Source organism: Palaemon carinicauda, chromosome 4, assembly GCF_036898095.1.
Source record: "Palaemon carinicauda isolate YSFRI2023 chromosome 4, ASM3689809v2, whole genome shotgun sequence".
Taxonomy (NCBI): domain Eukaryota; kingdom Metazoa; phylum Arthropoda; class Malacostraca; order Decapoda; family Palaemonidae; genus Palaemon; species Palaemon carinicauda.
In genome coordinates this window covers 168,873,222-168,895,097 of record NC_090728.1, presented here as the reverse complement: position 1 = coordinate 168,895,097, position 21,876 = coordinate 168,873,222, and positions in this window count along the sequence as shown.

Here is a 21,876-nt window from a genome sequence, read left to right as displayed (position 1 = left end):
ATATATATATATATATATATATATATATATATATATATATATATATATATATATATATATATGTATATAAACTTTGTAATTGTGTGTTTGTAAACTAAAGAAAAATACTGGATAGACCGTATAATTATCTTATTATCAACAAATACTTTACACTTTACACTGAATAATAATTTTTATTCCGCTAAAGTACACAAGTGGTATTGGAAAGTATGATTGTAATTAGGTGGAAGTCAGTGGCTCAACATCCGGATCTCACTACTGACTGCGTTTCTTTAACTCTATAAGACTTTAGAAATTTTTAAGTGAGATATTTGGTAGCAAATTTACCTTTGAGAAACACATTTGGTCTTTTTGTTCTTCAATATCACAAAATATTTGCATATTGAGAAAGTATTTAAAAATTTTCGGTTGTCAATCTATTTGGAAGAAGCGCTTACATTCTTTCGAGTATTGTTCTCCTGTCTTCTTCAGCTGCTGAATTTCATCTTAATTTGTTCGACAAAAGCTTCCGGTCAATTGATTTTTTATTTTAATATAATTATTAGTCTCTGGCAATTGTTCGGTCAGTTGTTTATACTTGTTGCTTAAGATTTGTTTTAAAACCCTGACCATCCTTTGCCTTCCTATCACATTAATCGACCTATTGCAATGATGGAAGCTTCAGATTCAATTTTCCTTTAGTGGAAATCTTTTCCATTTCAATTTTCTATTCCCATTTAATGGTTTTATTGTAGTATCAGTTTTAAATATATTTGCTTGAATAAGTCAGATAGCCTAATCATGAACTGTCAGATATTCGAAATAAAAATTCGTCACTCAGTGAAAATACCAAAGAAAAATAAAATCATAAGAGCAATAACAATATACACTTACACACCAAAACATTGCGAAAAAGTATACAGTAAAATTGGACAATCAGAACCACAAGACACGATATAATGGGTAAATAAATGTCATATGTTGGATTATCCATTTTTATTTGATATAAAAATACTTAACAATACTTACATTTCTAAAACTAATGTTATACACAATTGAATTACTGAAAGAGCCATATTCATTTTTATCCAGTGCTTCTTTTGTCCGATACCGTAAAATATCTTAATATAGATTATGCAATACATATAAATTGACTCAACTATAAACTAATGCACATGAAGTTCTGCCTAAAAACAAATAAGAAATTTCCGGCTCTTTCATATTTTCTCTAAATTTTAACCTGACTCAAGTTCATCTTGGCATCCCTCCATTCAGGGGCCTTTATTTTAATATAGAATTTCCTTTACAATCCAAATAAAAAATCTACGATATCTTTTCTTCATTGAAGTATTAAACACAGCTGGGCATGTTGTGGCAATAGCAACATACATTTGTAAACAAAAATCATTTCACAAAAATATGAATTCAAATTGAAGAATCATATCCCTAAGGCCTACGCTAAACTAAGTAAAAAAAGGTCAAGCCTTAGAATATCCATTTATATACAATATAGAAAATAAATACACGTAACAATAATTACATTTCGAAAACTAATGTTACATACAATTAAAATATTGGAAGAAGCCATATTAATTTTTATCTTCCCAATGGCACATTAAGTATTTCTTTGGTCTGATATCGTAATATCTCTGGATATAAGTTATGCGATAGATATATATTGACTGAATTAAAACTCAGCTAAAAAGTAATGTATCTGAATCTGCATTAATACTGGTAAGCTATTCACGTAGACATTTTATAAAAAAGCATGAAATATTACATCTGGGAGAAATTTCAAAATATACACAACTTTAGATATGTTCATATCATTGTGTTTCAAAGTAGATGAGGATAGATTTGTTGAATAAATAAAAATAGAAAAGGTATTCTCTCTCGTTAATCATATTCATATCACAGTTGATGGCACATCTTGGTGAAATTTTAAAAATATAGTACACAACTTTAGATATGTTCACAGCATTTTGTACGTGATAGCTGAGGATGAAAATATTAAATAAATAAAAATTGAAAAGCTATTCTCACTCGTTAAACATATTCACATCACTGATATCGGTCTTGACAGGAAAATTATATCGTTTCGTTTACCTGATTGATTGCATAGTGTTACAGTTATAACACAAATCCCGTGAACACGTCTCTCACGGCTGCAAACATGAAAATTACGTATTTGTACTAATAATGATCCTCAATGGAAACGTAGTAGCTTCACCAACATCATTCACCCTCTTTCAGGGTGGCAAGCACTTACACCGAGAATGTTCTTCGAAATTTCTTTTTACGAACTTTTGTTCATTGCCATCTTTGTATGAAATGATTATTTCCTTGGTTATAACTTTGTCAGGAGAGCAGTGCTTCCTTCCGGCACAATAGCTCTCTGATGGCGAACATCGATTGAGTACGACCTTCTTCGGAAAGAACTGTTTGTCTCGAAGGGCGTCTTCGGGAGACAGCATGTCTACAACATTCAACACGTGTTCCTTAGGGCGGCAGCCAACTCTCCCCAGGTCATAGTGTTGCCGTCTGAATAGATCAGCATCACTGTAGTTCTTCCAGTTGTCATTTTCTTCAATGGTGGGGATGACGTCGCCAGAAACTGTGGCCTCCTGGCTCTTTTCATCACTCGTGTCGTTACAGGAATTTTCACTGAATGATTGGATGGTATATCCAATTAAGCCGCCAGCAATGGAGGAAATCACAGCAGCAATGATGATCCAAATAATCAACTTTTTTGAGGACATGTTTTCTGGAACACGCACAGAAATATTCTCCACAAACATTTCTCTCCCCTGAGAAAGTATCCTGGAGGTTGGGGAGCGTGTCATCTTGTTACGAGTGGCAGGTAGGAACTAAGAGTCAACCTGACCCCTGGCCCTTTTTTATACTTGAGTGTACGTACAAAGGGGGCACATAATTGGTACCTACGACCGTACGTACGAATAATGGAAGTTGCCAGATGCACGATGTTATCCTTTTTCAAGCAGGTGTTGTGTAACAGCCATAATTATCTTGTCTTCGGAACATCATTATAAAATACTCATTCATCTGTTCATCCGATTTAAGAACGCCATTTAAATCACGATGTCTTTTTCAGCTTTGACTCATTGCAAATTTTTTTGCTTTCAAAAAATGCCTCATATGATTTATTTAGAAGTTATATTTTTACTTACACTATACTGAAGATGGCAAAGTCTACTTTCAATACATTGCGATACCTTTTATCAATGGAAAATAGTTTTGAATATATTGTGTGTATATATATATATATATATATATATATATATATATATATATATATATATATATATATATATATATATGTATATAAACTTTGTAATTGTGTGTTTGTAAACTAAAGAAAAATACTGGATAGACCGTATAATTATCTTATTATCAACAAATACTTTACACTTTACACTGAATAATAATTTTTATTCCGCTAAAGTACACAAGTGGTATTGGAAAGTATGATTGTAATTAGGTGGAAGTCAGTGGCTCAACATCCGGATCTCACTACTGACTGCGTTTCTTTAACTCTATAAGACTTTAGAAATTTTTAAGTGAGATATTTGGTAGCAAATTTACCTTTGAGAAACACATTTGGTCTTTTTGTTCTTCAATATCACAAAATATTTGCATATTGAGAAAGTATTTAAAGATTTTCGGTTGTCAATCTATTTGGAAGAAGCGCTTACATTCTTTCGAGTATTGTCCTCCTGTCTTCTTCAGCTGCTGAATTTCATCTTAATTTGTTCGACAAAAGCTTCCGGTCAATTGATTTTTTATTTTAATATAATTATTAGTCTCTGGCAATTGTTCGGTCAGTTGTTTATACTTGTTGCTTAAGATTTGTTTTAAAACCCTGACCATCCTTTGCCTTCCTATCACATTAATCGACCTATTGCAATGATGGAAGCTTCAGATTCAATTTTCCTTTAGTGGAAATCTTTTCCATTTCAATTTTCTATTCCCATTTAATGGTTTTATTGTAGTATCAGTTTTAAATATATTTGCTTGAATAAGTCAGATAGCCTAATCATGAACTGTCAGATATTCGAAATAAAAATTCGTCACTCAGTGAAAATACCAAAGAAAAATAAAATCATAAGAGCAATAACAATATACACTTACACACCAAAACATTGCGAAAAAGTATACAGTAAAATTGGACAATCAGAACCACAAGACACGATATAATGGGTAAATAAATGTCATATGTTGGATTATCCATTTTTATTTGATATAAAAATACTTAACAATACTTACATTTCTAAAACTAATGTTATACACAATTGAATTACTGAAAGAGCCATATTCATTTTTATCCAGTGCTTCTTTTGTCCGATACCGTAAAATATCTTAATATAGATTATGCAATACATATAAATTGACTCAACTATAAACTAATGCACATGAAGTTCTGCCTAAAAACAAATAAGAAATTTCCGGCTCTTTCATATTTTCTCTAAATTTTAACCTGACTCAAGTTCATCTTGGCATCCCTACATTCAGGGGCCTTTATTTTAATATAGAATTTCCTTTACAATCCAAATTAAAAATCTACGATATCTTTTCTTCATTGAAGTATTAAACACAGCTGGGCATGTTGTGGCAATAGCAACATACATTTGTAAACAAAAATCATTTCACAAAAATATGAATTCAAATTGAAGAATCATATCCCTAAGGCCTACGCTAAACTAAGTAAAAAAAGGTCAAGCCTTAGAATATCCATTTATATACAATATAGAAAATAAATACACACGTAACAATAATTACATTTCGAAAACTAATGTTACATACAATTAAAATATTGGAAGAAGCCATATTAATTTTTATCTTCCCAATGGCACATTAAGTATTTCTTTGGTCTGATATCGTAATATCTCTGGATATAAGTTATGCGATAGATATATATTGACTGAATTAAAACTCAGCTAAAAAGTAATGTATCTGAATCTGCATTAATACTGGTAAGCTATTCACGTAGACATTTTATAAAAAAGCATGAAATATTACATCTGGGAGAAATTTCAAAATATACACAACTTTAGATATGTTCATATCATTGTGTTTCAAAGTAGATGAGGATAGATTTGTTGAATAAATAAAAATAGAAAAGGTATTCTCTCTCGTTAATCATATTCATATCACAGTTGATGGCACATCTTGGTGAAATTTAAAAAATATAGTACACAACTTTAGATATGTTCACAGCATTTTGTACGTGATAGCTGAGGATGAAATTATTAAATAAATAAAAACTGAAAAGCTATTCTCACTCGTTAAACATATTCACATCACTGATATCAGTCTTGACAGGAAAATTATATCGTTTCCTTTACCTGATTGATTGCATAGTGTTATAGTTATAACACAAATCCCGTGAACAAGTCTCTCACAGCTGCAAACATGAAAATTACGTATTTGTACTAATAATGATCCTCAATGGAAACGTAGTAGCTTCACCAACATCATTCACCCTCTTTCAGGGTGGCAAGCACTTACACCGAGAATGTTCTTCGAAATTTCTTTTTACGAACTTTTGTTCATTGCCATCTTTGTATGAAATGATTATTTCCTTGGTTGTAACTTTGTCAGGAGAGCAGTGCTTCCTTCCGGCACAATAGCTCTCTGATGGCGAACATCGATTGAGTACGACCTTCTTCGGAAAGAACTGTTTGTCTCGAAGGGCGTCTTCGGGAGACAGCATGTCTACAACATTCAACACGTGTTCCTTAGGGCGGCAGCCAACTCTTCCCAGGTCATAGTGTTGCCGTCTGAATAGATCAGCATCACTGTAGTTCTTCCAGTTGTCATTTTCTTCAATGGTGGGGATGACGTCGCCAAAAACTGTGGCCTCTTGGCTCTTTTCATCACTCGTGTCGTTGCAGGAATTTTCACTGAATGATTGGATGGTATATCCAATTAAGCCGCCAGCAATGGAGGAAATCACAGCAGCAATGATGATCCAAATAATCAACTTTGAGGACATGTTTTCTGGAACACGCACAGAAATATTCTCCACAAACATTTCTCTCCCCTGAGAAAGTATCAAGGAGGTTTGGGAGCGTGTCATCTTGTTCCGAGTGGCAGGTAGGAAGTGAGAGTCAACCTGACCCCTGGCCCTTTTTTATACTTGAGTGTACGTACAAAAGGGGCACATAATTGGTACCTACGACCATATGCACGGTTAATGGAAGTTGTCAGATGCACGATGTTATCCTTTTTCAAGCAGGTGTTATGTAACAGCCCATAATTATCTTGTCTTCGGATCATCATTATAAAATACTCATTCATCTGTTCATCCGATTTAAGAACGCTATTTAAATCACGATGTCTTTTTCAGCTTTGACTCATTGCAAATTTTTTTGCTTTCAAAAAATGCCTCATATGATTTATTTAGAAGTTATATTTTTACTTACACTATACTGAAGATGGCAAAGTCTACTTTCAATACATTGCGATACCTTTCATCAATGGAAAATAGTTTTGTATATATTGTGTGTGTGTATTTATATATATATATATATATATATATATATATATATATATATATATATATATATATATATATATATATATATATATATAAACATTGTAATTGTGTGTTTGTAAACTAAAGAAAAATACTGGATAGACCGTATAATTATCTTATTATCAACAAATACTTTACACTTTACACTGAATAGTAGTTTTTATCCCACTAAAGTACACAAATGTTATTAGGAAGTATGATTGTAATTAGGTGGAAGTCAGTGGCTCAACATCCGGATCTCACTACTGACTGTGTTTTTTTAACTCTATAAGACTTTAGAAATTTTTAGGTGTGATATTTGGTAGCAAATTTACCTTTGAGAAACACATTTGGTCTTTTTGTTCTTCAATATCACAAAATATTTGCATATTGAGAAAGTGTTTCAAGATTTTCGGTTGTCAGTCTGTTTGGAAGAAGCGCTTACATTCTTTCGAGTATTGTTCTCCTGTCTTCTTCAGCTGCTGAATTTCATCTTAATTTGTTCGACAAAAGCTTCCGGTCAATTGATTTTTAATTTCTAATATATTTATTACTCTCTGGCACTTTCGTTCGGTCAGTTATTTATACTTGTTGCTTAAGATTTGTTTTAAAACCCTGACCATCCTTTGCCTTCCTATCACATTACTCGACCTATTGCAATGATGGAAGCTTCATATTCAATTTTCTTTTAGTGGAAATCTATTTTTCCATTTCAATTTTCTATTCCCCTTTAATGGTTTTATTGTAGTATCAGTTTTAAATTTTTCTTAAATAAGTCAGATAATCTTGAAATGTCAGAAATTCAAAGTAAAAATTCGTCACTCAGTGAAAATATCAAAGAAAAAGAAAATCATAAGATCAATAACAACATACACTTACACACCAAAACATTTCGAAAAAGTATATAGTAAAATTGGAGAATCAGAACCACAAGACACGATATAATGGGTAAATAAATGTCTTATCTGGGATTATCCATTTTTATTTAATATGAAAATTAAATACTTAACAATAATAATATTTCTAAAACTAATGTTATACACAATTGAATTACTGAAAGAGCCATTTTCATTTTTATCCAGTGCTGCTTTTGTCCGATACCGTAAAATATCTTAATATAGATTATGCAATACATATAAATTGACTCAACTAAGAACTAATGCACAGGAAGTTCTGCCTAAAAACAAATAAGAAATTTCCTGCTCTTTCACATTTTCTCTAAATTTTAACCTGACTCAAGTTCATCTTGGCATCCCTCCATTCAGGGGCCTTTATTTTAATATAGAATTTCCTTTACAATCCAAATTAAAAATCTACGATATCTTTTCTTCATTGAAGTATTAAACACAGCTGGGCATGTTGTGGCAATAGCAACATACATTTGTAAACAAAAATCATTTCACAAAAATATGAATTCAAATTGAAGAATCATATCCCTAAGGCCTACGCTAAACTAAGTAAAAAAAAGGTCAATCCATTTATATACAATATAGAAAATAAATATACACGTAACAATAATTACATTTCGAAAACTAATGTTAAACACAATTGAAATATTGGAAGAAGCCCTATTCATTTTTATCTTCCTAATGGCACGTTAAGTATTTCTTTGGTCTGATATCGTAATATCTCTGGATTTAAATTACGCAATAAATATAAATATGAATTCAAACTCGGCTAAAAAGTAATGTATATGAATCTCTGCATTAATACTGGTAAGCTATTCACGTAGACATTTTATAAAAAGGCATGAAATATTACATCTGGGAGAAATTTCAAAATACACATAACTTTAGATATGTTCATATCATTTTGTTTCAAAGTAGATGAGGATAGATTTGTTGAATAAATAAAAATAGAAAAGGTATTCTCACTCGTTAATCATATTCATATCACAGTTGATGGCACATCTTGGTGAAATTTTGAAAATATAGTACACAACTTTAGATATGTTCACAGCATTGTGTACGTAATAGATGTGGATAAAATTGTTGAATAAAAAAAAAAATTGAATAGCTATTTTCACTCTTTAATCATACTCACATCACACTGATATCGTTTTTGACATGAAAATTATATCGTTTCCTTTACCTGATTGATTGCATAGTGTTACAGTTATAACACAAATCCCGTGACCACGTGTGTCACGGCTGCAAACATGAAAATTACGTATTTGTACTAATAATGATCCTCAATGGAAACGTAGTAGCATCATGAACATCATTCGCCCTCTTTCAAGGTCGCAAGCACTTACACCGAGAATGTTCTTTGATATTTCTTTTTAGAAACTTCTGTTCATTGTCATCTTTGTATGAAATTATTATTTCCTTGGTTGTAACTATGTCAGGAGAGCAGCGCTTCCCTCCGGCACAATAGCTCTCTGATGGCGAATATTGAGTGAGTACGACCTTCTTCGGAAAGAACTGTTTGTCTTGAAGGGCGTCTTCGGGAGACAGCAAGTCTACAACATTCACTGCGTGTTCCTTAGGGCGGCAGCCAACTCTTCCCAGGTCATAGTATTGCCGTCTGAATAGTTCAGCATCAGTTGTCATTTGCTTCAGTGTTGAGGATGACGTCGCCAGGAACTGTGGGCTCCTGACTCTTTAGATGACGTGTGTCGTTGTGGGCCTTTTCACAAATTGATTTTATGTTATATCCGATCAAGCCCCCAACAATGGAGGAAAACACACACAAAATGGCGAGGATGCTGATATAAATAATCAGCCCGTTTGATGACCCGTTTTCTGGATTACACATAAAAATATACCCCACAAACATTTCTCTCTCGTGAGAAAGTATCCTGTAGAGTGTAGATTGTGGAACTTGCCATCTTATCACGAGAGTGGCAGGTAGGAAGTGAGAGTCAACGTGATTCCCGACCCCTTTATATACTTGAGGGTATGTACAAAGATGGCGCAAGATTGGTACGTACATTGTGAATACGTTCTAGTTCACTGAGGGTACGCACCATAGATATCTTACCTTCGGTACGTACGTAAGCTTCCAGATGTACGATGTTATCCTTTTTTAAGCATGTGTTACGTAACCGTACCCGATTCTCTTGGCTTGGGAACAACATTATAAACTACTCATTCATCTGCCGATTTAAGAACGCTATTTTAATCGAGACATCTTTTTCAGCTTTGATGATTATTGCAATTTTTTTCTGCTTTAAAAAACGCCTCATATGATTTGTTTAGAAACTTATTTTCACATATGCTGAAGATGGCAAAGTTAATTTAGACACTATGGTGTCTTTCATACATGGAAAATCTTATTATATATATATATATATATATATATATATATATATATATATATATATATATATATATATATATATTTATATATAAAACTATATACATACAGACATACATACATACATACATATACATGCATACATACATACATACATACATACATACATACATAATGGGAAGACCGTATTATTATCATCTCATCAAGGATTACTTCTTAATGAATAGTGAAGTTTAGCTTGGTGATGTTGGTGTCCAAACTAAATGATAAAATAAGCTAAAAAGTTTCTTTATAAATATATTGAATTCAAGCATTGCAATATATCATACAGGATACAGCATAAACTATTTATTATCTTTCTTTGTTCCGTATGTGAGAAGGTGTAGACATTTCATTGTTTGACGACTCTTAGCTCTCTCTTAATAGTTCCTTTATGAAGCTTATACTATTTATAAATGGGTAAGATTGACAAGATAGTTATTCTTTGTATAAAATTTAAATGTTTTGCGAAATAATGTCAGAGGGTGACATAAGGTGTTGTTATGTAGATAGAAATGGTACAGGATTATGGTAGCCTTATCAAGGTTGACACCCTCTCACGGCTTGATAATCTTTATTAGTGGACATAACATTACTGTCCTTGTGAGTTAAGGATCGTGAGTTTTGCTATTTACAGGTCTACTCACTGAACCGTCAGTGGCTATTGCCAAGTCTTCTCTGCTCCCAGCCTGGGTGGAAAAGATGGATGCTTGGACGGTGATCATATGTTTATCAGATATGCTCCTTGGTTTGTTCTTCGTGTGTTAAGACAATGACTTGCATTTGTCTCCCACTCTTGTGAAGTCTTTAAACCTTTAGATACTGAGGAACCAAATTGTCTAATACATATAATGAAATTTTTGGGTGAGTAGATATTGAAAACTAATTACTAGAATAGCTCATCCTAGAACTGGGTCACAGAGGAACATAATATTTGGGAGTATAATTTGACTGTAATCTCTGGTGTTTATTTTTCTTTGACGGCTGAAGGATGTTATAAATGGTTCATCTAAATATTTAACTCTTTTAAACGTGGCTTTTGTAATAAATAATTTCTACTTTTTATTACTTTTTAACCTTTGAATAAATGTTTTATTTCCTTTCTGATGCTGTAATTATTGTGCTTTCTTTGTAAATGTTTTTTGTTAGAACTTGAGGAAAATTGTTCAGCTCATAGTTTGTACTTCATTGTTTACCATTGAAGGGATACCCATGATAAGTTGAACCATGATCTGGTTTAGTATTCTCTCTCTCTCTCTCTCTCTCTCTCTCTCTCTCTCTCTCTCTCTCTCTCTCTCTCTCTCTCTCTCTCTCTCACAATTCTTACTATCCAAGATACATTTAACGGGGTTTGGTCGTCGTCTTCCTGCTGCCGTTAACACATGTCATTATTGTTTGATACCCGACGATAGGTTTTTTTCAAATTCACGTGAGCTTTTTTGTCGTATATTGGGGAAAAATTTCCTTTTGTAAGAAGTTGATAGAAAAGAAGGCTTTCATTTCCTTGCAAACTGAAATTCTATAATTTTTTATCTGCTAGAAAAGAAGCAGTGTGATTTAAATGGAGATAGAATTTTTTCAGTCTCTTGTGATTTGATATATTCACATTCTTATAATCCGTAGTTTGTTATTCATTTCTTTTATCGACCAAATAAATGGTGTTTATTTTCTTTTCCATTTAGCACGATCGAAGGCTTCTCCAATTATCTCCCTTATCCCTTTAACATTCACAAGGGCATTAAATTTGTGAAAGATTGCTAGCCAACGCAATACCCTTTCGGATTGCTCGCCGAGGATGTCCTCTACATCGTTTACGAATTTATGTTTTTATAATATATACCGATATATGTACACATATACAGATGTCTATACATTTCTTTTCTTTTAAAATGTTATTTGTACTGAGCTGTATCTGACATATATCATTTTAGCGATGTTATGGGCAAGTATAACTTGCATGGTTCTTTGGATGACAGTTTTAGACTTAATGATTTTAAGGCCTCCTCTGAATGACAGTATTTTCTACAGTAACTGTTTGATCGAGTATGGAGTCAATATATCGGATTTCTTTCCGTGTCCAATTTCTTCTAAAAGCTGCAAACTGCATGTCAGGGCATTTCCGTCATCAGGATGTTATTGCTCTCTGAGCCAAGTCCATCTTTTTATTGTTTATTGTTGTTTTGAAAATTGATGGAATGAAATTCTTCCTTTTTTCTTGACACTTGGAAAACTTCCAAATACAAGCCACAATCCGTACGCTATATAGTTCCTCCCAAGAAAATCAAAATTGATATTAAAAATATAATGATAGATATGTAAAAAATATAAAAAAAATTTATTGATATCTAAAATTCTTGTAATGTTTGAACAAATTCGTGTGTTTATATACTCTGCCGGTTTATATGATGTGAGAACGGATAAACCTATGAACGATATGACGTTATAATCTCAAAAAGCGAAATTTAATGTTAAGAAGTTATGGAAGGATAACCGTAAATGAATAGCGCAAATTAATCCTTTTAACATTACAACGTATTCATCCTCTTTTAGTGAATCTTTCTCTCTTATGTGTAGTATGTTATAGTCACACCACATCCCCCCACCTTCTATTACGGGCTGCCTCAGTGCAAGAGCCCGTGTCTTGCTTTAGGCAAGGCGTTCTAAAACGAACAAACGAACGAACGTCCCACCCGCTATTGCGTCATTTCCTACATTCTGAAGATACTGGTTAGTAAGGTATGCATTTTTTCAGCACTGTTCTAGGGTTCTTTGTGCCTTTATGGAGTCTGGTAATTAATTTATGGTTATTTATTGGAATTTTCTAGCTTAACTTATTCTTAACGTTTTCATAATTTGTATATTAGAATACCTGTTGATATTAAAATTACTCTTCCTTGCGAATACTTTACGTTATATAAGCAATTTATTTTATATCTTCCTTTTATTTGGGCCACGATTTATCCAATATTCTGTTTCACTTTTACAGAATTGTCTGCAACTTATGCATTCAGCCAACAAGTTTATTCCAAATATAATTTTCAGATTGGTGTTAAATTTAGGCCTCTCTGCTTAGGGTAATCGAAACAGACTAGTTTTTCCTATGATGGAATTTTATTTTACAATAGTTTTGTCGATAATTCATTCGTGATTTTCTTTACACTTTCAAATATACTGTAATTTTGATGGCCTTGAATTATCTTACTTGTTTGGTATTTTGTTTTGATTTACTCACTTTTCACATAACCTCCTATTTGTTTTCGTTTCTGATTGCCGGCTCTTACTTCGAATCCTTGCACTTATTCAATATTGACCGACACTGTAAACCACACCAAGAGGGACAGCTATTTTAGTCTGATTCTAATAGTAAGAAAGTTCTCATTTTCTCTTTTGTGATCTGGAGTTCGAGACCAACATGATACAAACTAGTAGCAAGCCTTCGCTACACCAAGCAATCTTATTTTGCGCTTGATTCCACTGCATACTTGTACTTCGATGTATTTTCTTCAAAATCTAGTGGATTTGTCCTTGGGGAATGCCTCACATATCCACCAAGTTTCTTTGAAATTGGTTTTGTTGTGTTTGTGTAATGTTGTTCACAAATGAAAAGTAAACTTGGCAAAATATTTGCCATTTACTTAATATTGCGATTATTTTCAAAGTACTGCTGCGTACTTGTACTTTATTGTACTTATCCAAAATGTTACAGTTTCAATCTTAGGTCATACCCAACTTGACTACTAAGTGTGATCAAAATCGGTATATTAGTTTGTGTGTGAAGTTACTCACAATCAAATAAATAAACTAAGAAACAGACGACAGCGGTGAATACAAACCCTTCGCGAAATCTTTGATTTTGGCCAAGGCAACCAACAACTACAACTCGGGACCAGTTGCATTCTATTCTTGGAAGTTCCATCATCATTCGTTCTATGTTGACATAACTTTAAAGTTTACATCTCTAGATCTGCACTTGTAACATTTATTAACTTTTGAAAATCTTTGTTTCTGTTCCCAATCAAAATGTCCATTTCAGGAAGGTGTAGCTGAAAGGATGGATTGGATTGGTTTGATAAAATCAGGGCAAATATTAGACACTTGTGCCAGTGAGATTAATCAACGACCAACTGCTAGGACGAAATCGGCAAATTTAATTTTCTTTTTTGTGTAAATCTTTTCTCTATTTGAAATTCTAATTCCCCTTTTGGGTTTTTATTATGATGACAGTTTTATGCCTTTGCCTTTTAAATGTCAGATGTTCAAAGTAAAAATTCGTAAGTTTGTGAAAATATTCTATGACAAAATTATAAGAGCAATAGCAACATACATTTCCATTCCAAAAATGTTTAAAAAAATATTAAGTGAAATCAGATGATCAAATCCTCAAGACTTACTCTATACTAGGTAAATAAAAGTCAGATCTTAGATTATGCATTTATATATTTATTATACAAGTAAATACACACTTAACATCGAGTAAATATAAAAAACGAATGTGATACCAAATGAACATGCTGAATGAAGCCAGAATCATTTTTATCTTTCCGAAATGCGCATTAGGTATTTCTTTGGTCTTATATCGTAATATCATTGGATATAAATTGACTGAATTGAAAATCTATTCAAAACTAATGTATGCAAAGTTTTGTATAAAAATCTAAAGGGCGCTCATGAATGGCAGAGGCAAGGGACATTGTTGTATCAAGCAGGACAATGCCCTAAACACTGCCCAAGCCCCCCTCTCCACCCAAGCTAGGACGAGATAGGGGGAAGGCAATGGCTGCTGATGACTCAGCAGATAGAAATATACTCTCCAAAAGCCCCATCTTAGCTCACAAAGATGGTGTGGATGCAGCAACCAAAGGAACCACCGTATTCGTGCGGGATTCGAACGCCACATCGGCCAGACGTCCAAAAAGGCATGAAATATTAAATCTCTGAGAAATTGCAAAATACACAGAACTTTAGATATGATCACATCATAAAATTCCAAAATAGATGAGGAGAATTTTGTTGATTATATAAGTTAGAAGAACTATTCTCACTTGTTAATCAAATTTACGTTACAGATAATACTGGACTTGCACAGTAAAGTTATATCGTTTCCTTTACAGGATTGCTTACATAGTGTTACAGTATTATTTTTTTTTTTTTCATGAAACATTCATATGTCACAGCTGCTAACTTGAACATTATCATTTTGAACTAATAAGTATCCTCAGTGGAACCATAGTAACATCCTACCAACACCATTCACTTTTTCATGGTCGCAAGCACATACACCGAGAGTCTTCATAGATATTTCTTTTTACAAACTCTTGTTTAGTTCCATTGTTGTCCGAAATGATTATTTCCTTGAGGGTTTTTTCGACGGGAGAACACTTCCCTCTGAAACAATAGCTCTCTGATGGCGAACATCGATTGAGTACGATCTTCTTCGGAAAGAACTGTTTGTCTTGAAGGGCGTCTTCGGGAGACAGGAAGTCCGCCACATTCTCCACGTGTTCCTTTGGGCGGCAGCCAACTCTTTCCAAGTCATAGTTTTGCCGTCTGAGTAGCTCAGCATCACTATAGTTCTTCTGGCCAGGAACTGTCGCCTCCTGAGTCTTTTCCTTACTTGTGTCATTGTGGGACTTTTCCAAAATTGATTTGATGTTGTATCCAATCAAGCCGCCAAAAATGGAGCAAAGCACACAAGAAATGATGATGATGATATAAATAATCAGCATATTTGAAGACACGTTTTCTGGATTAAGCACAGAAATATCATCCACTAACATTTCTTTCTTATGAGAAAGTATCTTGGGGGCTGTGAAGCGTGTCATCCTGTTACGAGTGGCAGGTAGGAAGTGAGAGTCAACGTGATTCCCGACCCCTTTATATACTTGAGGGTATGTACAAAGATGGCGCAAGATTGGTACATACATTGAGAACACGTTCTAGTTCACTGAGGGTACGTACCATAGATATCCTACCTATGGTACGTACGCCTAATGTACGCTGCCATATGTACGATGTTATCCTTTCTTAAGCATGTGTTGCGTAACAGCACCCGATTCTCTTGGCTTCGGAACATCATTATAAAATACTCATTCATCTGCTCACCCGATTTAAGAACGCTATTTTAATCGAGATATCTTTTTCAGCTTTGATGATTATTGCAATTCTTTTCTGCTTTAAAAAACGCCTCATGTGATTTATTTAGAAACTTGTTTAGCCAAGTTAATTTTGACACACTATGTTGTCTTTCATACACGGAAAATACTATTATATATGTGTGCATATATATATATATATATATATATATATATATATATATATATATATATATATATATATATACATATATATATATATATATATATATATATATATATATATGTGTGTGTGTGTGTGTGTGTGTGTATATATATATGTATGTATATATATACATGGATATATATAAATAATAAAACATATATATATATATATGTTATATTATGTATACCAACAATATCACCAAATTAAACTTTATTCATATATATATATATATATATATATATATATATATATATATATATATATATATATATACATATATATATAATATATATATATATATATATATATATATATATATATATATTTATATATATATATATATATATATATATATATTTATATATATACATATATATATGTATATATATACACATATATATGTTTTATTATTTATATATATATATATATATATATATATATATATATATATATATATATATATATATATATCCACCGATAATGGTCGACCCTCAGTGAGACCCTGATATACGAATTCTGTCACTAGAGTAACATATTCATTATCCTCATAGTCCCTCTCTTCCTACGTAGATTTTATAGTCACGTCACATCGCCCCAACCACTATTGCGTCATTTTCTACGTTCGGAAGTTGCTGACCAGTAAGAGATGTAGTTATTAAACGTGGTGCTTTTTGCCTTTCACGAGTCTAGTAATTGATATGTGGTGATGTGTGGGAATGACTTTTCTCGCTAATTTACTCTTGACTTTATTACGATTTTTATATTAATGAACAAATCCCTCTTGATACCGAATTCCCTCTTCTTTGCAAATACTTGACGTCTATAGGTCAATTTATTTCATTTTTTATCCTTAGATTCTGTCCAATGTTTAGCGGTTTTTTTTTTTTTTTATAGAGAAGAGACCGTGACTTATCCATTCAGTCATCAAGTTGATTTTATATTTGCATTAGAGACTCTTGTTAAATGGTCTTGTGTGTAATTAAAATAGTCGAATAAACAAATTCCTTCAATAATATAATGTTTTACTTACAATAGTTATTCCTATACTTCACTCATGATTTTGATACACTTTCCAGTATTCAGTACTAGAGTCTGGATGTAATGGTATGAAAGTTCTTAGTTTTCCCTTCAGTGATCTGCAACATATCAAGCTCTCTTATCGAGATCCAAACCAACATAATAGAAACAGAACTCCTATAACTCGGGACCAGTATTCTTTCAATTTTCCATCATCTTTCGTTCTATGTAGACACGACTATAAAGTTGACATCTGTAGTTCTGCACGTGTTCTACCCTTACGGGAGCCAATGGTTAATCACTCAGTCTTCTTTAATGACTTCAACTAATATCATAACAGTTGTTGTTGACTTTCCATATGAAAAACTCTGTTTCTTTTCCCAATCAAAATGTCCAATTCAGGAAGGTGTAGCTGAAAGGATGGGATGAATTGGTTTGATAAAATCAGGGCAAATGTCAGACACTGGTGCCAGTGAGATTAGTCAATGACCAACTGAGGATGAAATCGGCAATTCAATTTTCTTTAGTGTGTTAATCTTATTTCTATTTGAAATTTTAATTCTCCTTTTTTAGTTTTATTATGGTGACAGTTTTAAAGCTTTTTCCTTTTGGATATCAAAAGTTCAAATTTAAAATTCGTAAGTTTATGGAAATAGTGAAAAATAAGATAATAAGTGAAATAGCAACGTACACTTACATACCAAAGATATTTTACAGAATGTTAAGTGAAATTGAAGAATGAAATTCCCAAGACATAAGGTATACTAGGTAAATAAAAGTAAAATCTTCGATTATACATTTATATTTATTATAATAAAAATTAATATACACATAACAGTAAGTACATTTTGAAAACTGATGTTACACACAATGAAAATGCTGTGAAAGAAGCCATTTTGAATTGCATCTTTTCCTAATAACATAATAACTCAAGATATAAATTACGCAATACATATAAATCGACTGAATTACAAAATTCATATGAAGCTCAGCATAAATACTGGCATATGCCCAGACGCTGTATAAAAAAAGTGGCATAAAATAATACATTTATTATAAATTAAGAAAAAATAGAGAACTTTAGATAAGTCACAATTTTAATTATATAAAGATATATTTTTCTTGGTATGGTCTTAAAGTTATCATAGTACAATAACGGTTGGCAACATAATATATGAATTGTAGAAATATTTTTGTTTACCTTTTTGTTATTAATATTTTACAATATATTGACTCTGTAAATAATCATTTATCCTCAATGGAAACGTAGTAACATCGACCAACATCATTACCCCTTTTCAGAGTTGCAAGCACATTGAATATGTTCTTCGAAATTTCTTTTTACAAACTTTTGTTCATTGCCATCTTCGTATGAAATGATTATTTCTGTGTTTGTAACTTTGTCAGGAGAGCAGCGCTTCCTTCCGGCACAATAGCTCTCTAATGGCGAACATCGATTGAGTACGACCTTCGGAGGAAAGAACTTTTTGTCTCCAAGGGCGTCATCCTCAGACAGCAATTTGTGAAGATCCACTGCGTATTCCTTGAGACTGCAGCCAACTCTCTTTAAGTCATCAAGTTGCCGTCTGAATAGCTCAACATCACTGTAGTTCTTCCAGATGTCATTTTCTTCAGTGGTGGGGATGGCGTCGCCAGGAACTGTGGCCTCCTGGCTCTTTTCATCACTTGTGTTGTTGCAGGAATTTTCACTGAATGATTGGATGGTATATCCAATTAAGCCGCCAGCAATGGAGGAAATTACAGCAGTAATGATGATCCAAATAATCAACTTTTTTGAGGACATGTTTTCTGGAACACGCACAGAACTATTCTCCACAAACATTTCTCTCCCCTGAGAAAGTATCCTGGAGGTTGGGGAGCGTGTCATCTTGTTACGAGTGGCAGGTAGGAACTAAGAGTCAACCTGACCCCTGGCCCTTTTTTATACTTGAGTGTACGTACAAAGGGGGCAAATAATTGGTACCTACGACGTATGCACGGTTAATGGAAGTTGCCGGATGCACGATGTTATCCTTTTTCAAGCAGGTGTTGTGTAACAGCCCATAATTATCTTGTCTTCGGAACATCATTATAAAATACTCATTCATATGTTCATCCGATTTAAGAACGCTATTTAAATCACGATGTCTTTTTCAGCTTTGACTCATTGCAAATTTTTTTGCTTTCAAAAAATACCTCATATGATTTATTTAGAAGTTATATTTTTACTTACACTATACTGAAGATGGCAAAGTCTACTTTCAATACATTCTGATGCCTTTTATCAATGGAAAATAGTTTTGAATATATATATATATATATATATATATATATATATATATATATATATATATATATATATATAACGTTGTAATTGTGTGTTTGTGAACTAAAGAAAAATACTGAATAGACCGTATAATTATCATATTATCAACAAATACTTTACACTTTACACTGAATATTAATTTTTATCCCGTTAAAGTACACAAGTGTTATTGGGAAGTATGATTGTAATTAGGTGAAATTCAGTAGCTCAACATCCGGATCTCACTACTGACTGCGTTTCTTTAACTCTATATGAATTTAGAAATTTTTAGGTGTGATATTTGGTAGCAAATTTACCTTTGAGAAACACTGGTCTTTTTGTTCTTCAATATCACAAAATATTTGCATATTGAGAAAGTATTTCAAGATTTTCGGTTGTCAATCTATTTGGAAGAAGCGCTTACATTCTTTCGAGTATTGTTCTCCTGTCTTCTTCAGCTGCTGAATTTCATCTTAATTTGTTCGACAAAAGCTTCCGGTCAATTGATTTTTTATTTCTAATATATTTATTAGTCTCTGGCACTTTCGTTCGGTCAGTTGCTTAAACATGTTGTATAAGATTTTTTTTTTTATAACTCTGACCATCCTTTGCCTTCCTATCACATTAATCGACCTATTGCAATGATGGAAGCTTCAGATTCAATTTTCCTTTAGTGTGTTTCTCTTTTCCATTTCAATTTTGTATTCCCCTTAAATGGTTTTATTGTATTATCAGTTTTAAATACATTTGGCCAAATAAGGCAGAGATAATCATAAAATGTCAGATATTCAAAGTAAAAATTCATCACTCAATGGAAATACCAAAGAAAAATAAAATCATAAGAGCAATAACAACATGCATTTACACACTAAAATATTGCGTAAAACTATATAGTAAAATTGGAGAATCAGAACCACAAGACACGATATAATGGGTAGACAAATGTCATATCTGGGATTATCCATTTTTATTTGATATAAAAATACTTAACAATAATTACATTTCTAAAACTAATGTTATACACAATTGAATTACTGAAACAGCCATATTAATTTTTATCCAGTGCTTCTTTTGTCCGATACCGTAACATATCTTAATATAGATTATGCAATACATATAAATTGACTCAACTATAAACTAATGCACATGAAGTTCTGCATAAAAACAAATAGAAATTTACGACTTTTTCACATTTTCTCTAAATTTTAACCTGACTCAAGTTCATCTTAGCATCACTCCATTCAGGGCCCTTTATTATGATCACAGAATTTGCTTTGCAATCCGAATAAAAAATATACGTTTTTTTTTTTTTTTTCGTTTTTTTTAACTGAGCTTGGCATGTTGTGGAATGGCAACATACATTTGTACACAGAAACCATTTCACATAAATATGAATTCAAATTGGAGAATCATATCCCCAAGACCTACGCCGTTAAAAGTTCAAAGGTTTAAAGGTCGCTCATGAATGGCAAGAGGCAAGGGACAGAGATATTGTCCTAGCAAATAGGACAATGCCCAAGAGACTGACCATATATTATATGATCAGCGCCCAAGCCTCTTCTCCACCCAAGCCAGGACCAGGGACTGCTGATGACTCAGCAGATAGACCCATAGGCTCCCCCAAACCCCCTAACCTTAGCTCACAAGGATGGTAAGGTTGCAGACACCAATGGCACTAACGAGTCTGAGCGGGACTTTAACCCCCGTCTGGCAAACAGCAGACAGAGACATTACCAATCAGGCCACAACAATCCTAAATAAAAGTAAAGTCTTAGAATATTCACTTATATACAATATAGAGAATAAATACACACGTAACAATAATTACATTTCGAACACTAATGTTACATACAATTAAAATATTGGAAGAAGCCATATTTATTTTTATCTTCCCAATGGCACGTTAAGTATTTCTTTGGTCTGATATCGTAATATCTCTGGATATAAATTACACAATAAATATAAATTGACTGAATAAAAACTCAGCGCAAAAGTAATGCATATGAATCTCTGCATTAATAATGGTAGGATATTCACGAGACATTTTATAAAAAGGCATGAAATATTACATATGGGAGAAATTTTAAAATACACACAACTTTAGATATGTTCATAACATTGTGTTTCAAAGTAGATGAGGATAGATTTGTTGAATAAATAAAAATAGAAAAGGTATTCTCACTCGTTAATCATATTCATATCACAGTTGATAACACATCTTGGTGAAATTTTGAAAATATAGTACACAACTTTAGATAGGTTCACAGCATTGTGTAGGTTATAAATGAGGATGAAATTATTAAAAAAATAAAAATTGAAAAGCTATTATCACTCATTAATCATATTCACATCACACTGATATCGTTTTTGACATGAAAATTGTATCGTTTCCTTTACCTGATTGATTGCATAGTGTTACAGTTATAACACAAATCCCGTGACCACG